This window comes from Pinus tabuliformis, chromosome 7 (genome assembly GCF_031772625.1).
Source record: "Pinus tabuliformis cultivar Carrire ecotype Pingquan chromosome 7, CPIR1, whole genome shotgun sequence".
NCBI classification, from domain to species: Eukaryota; Viridiplantae; Streptophyta; class Pinopsida; order Pinales; family Pinaceae; genus Pinus; species Pinus tabuliformis.
In genome coordinates this window covers 1,431,390,431-1,431,392,518 of record NC_142293.1, presented here as the reverse complement: position 1 = coordinate 1,431,392,518, position 2,088 = coordinate 1,431,390,431, and the positions used below count along the sequence as shown (strand labels likewise).

Here is a 2,088-nt window from a genome sequence, read left to right as displayed (position 1 = left end):
GCATTGTGATTATTAACGTATGAACTGTCATGTCCATTGGTTTACCGTTCATACAACCCGAACGCCAGGTGTGAGAGTGACTTTAATGCCTCATCCACCTTGGCCAGGTGGCGGGCTCCGTGCATGACCCATGTGAACTCTTGGAGGGAACGCTGAGGTTTGCGCGCCAATTCCTATCTCTGATGAACGGTGAGGATCGTCTGAACGGATCTAAGGGTTCATAGTTAATCCAGGGTTTAGCGATGTGCTCATTCTGCTCCGCGGCTCCCTACCTACTCTTTAAACCAGTTCTGTCCAGTTAACTCAGGTAACTGACCGCCGAGTCAAGACTATAATACATATGTTATTTGCTACTTGTTCAGTATCAATATCACAGGGTATCAAATCTGGTTATATGTTCGTGTAACTTCGAGCTCTGGTTATGTGCAGGTATTTGTTCCTAGGTCTCCACACCGCTCCAGGTAGCTCGGGCATCCGGAACATTTCCAGGTATTTCTCCTACATGGGCTTTGCAGAGTCATTGTTTATTCAGAAGTGTAAGGGTTTACATACGGATTTTTGCTTGATTCGATTCCTCGGCCTGAGGTTTCCTCATGACAACCCCCACTTGTTGTCTCAGGTTCCCCTCTTCGGCCAAACCTGATTAAGATATGCGGTAGGCCTTTTCATGCCGGAACCGCATCTAATCTGGTTATGCAAGTTTGATATATGTATTTGGTTTCCGCTCCGAGTTGTAAATCTCACTTGGAGAGTTCACGGCCACCCTTGCCGGAACTAACTTAACTTGATTTAAGTCAAAAGATTGTTTATTTCCCATTCTCTACTGTCTATAATGTTCATAATGATTTTTGTCAAGATGTAATGTACGCATGCCGAGACCAGGGTTTTTCCTCGGCTCTCTGAACATCTTACAGATAGGCTGTTGCCATACCCTACGGGTTCTTTGGTTATCATAATATTGATATGTATATAAGCTTCTTCTTTTGAATGAGATAAACGTGTTCTTCCATTTGGTTTAGGTTATATCAATTACTGGTTGTCTATGTTTATATGAACTCGCTCTTCAGATTTTTATGGGGTTTCATATATTTAAGTTACGGCCGTTTCTCTAATACAGAGTCGGCATAACCCCCGTCGAGGGTTTGACAATAGTAACAAGGGTTTGTTTTATGGAAACCCTCTATTCACACCACCTCTCGTGCCTGTAGACGGCAGTTAAGTGGCCGCTATCACAGCAGTTCTGTGCAAACAGAGTGCCTTACAGATTTAATAATGTTTCGTTACATTTGATAATGATAATCATCCTTCAATGGGTTTGCATGTATTATGGAAACGAGACCCTAAGCACAGGGTTCGATGCGTTCTTCTGAGAACGGCCTTGCGTATACTATATGACACTTAATGTCCACTGTATTTTCGTGACTCTACAGCTATTCAACTTATATGCTATTTCCGTAAATCTTTCTACAGTTATAGATTTTCAATGATTGTTTCCATCGTTGAACAGTTTATACATTGTCGCTATGCGTTTACCGTCATGATACTGAAGGCCCTCATGAGGTTTACATACGACTCCATGCTGTCATGTATCGACTGTTACAGTCTCTTATGACTTGGTTTTCACAGCTAATATGCATCGATTCTTTCTGCTTGTTTATGCATTGTTTCTACAGCTATCATATATCGACTCTATCTGTAGCTTATGCATTGTTCTTACAGCTAACATATATCGATTCTATCTGTAGCTTATGTATTGTTCTTACAACTATCATATATCGACTCTGTCTGTAGCTTATGCATTGTTTTTACAGCTATCATACAGTTAACATGTATTCGTTTCACAGTTAACGTGCATTTAAATAATAGCTAGTTCGCCATTGCTGAACTTGAACAGTCAGCAATATATATACTCATAGAACTGTATATAATACTTCAAGTAACTGTTATTAAGCTAGCATTCAGAAAACTGGAACTTAACTATACTTTCTCCTATATACCAGTGTACGGAATACAGAAGTTTAAGTCTGGTAAACAACCCATACCTGTTCTGTCAGACCCACGAATTCAATGCTCCAGAAATTCACCTGC

The 2,088-nt window shown here is 40.7% G+C and overlaps 1 long non-coding RNA gene across 1 annotated transcript; it reads left to right on the top strand.

The window, feature by feature from the left end:
• Positions 1 to 239: 239 nt before the first annotated feature.
• On the top strand, positions 240 to 1,009 carry LOC149253060 (uncharacterized). The gene is made up of 3 exons (XR_016266116.1): positions 240 to 307; positions 430 to 489; positions 620 to 1,009. It is a non-coding gene; the product is annotated as an uncharacterized LOC149253060 (long non-coding RNA).
• The last annotated feature ends 1,079 nt before the right edge of the window (positions 1,010 to 2,088 follow it).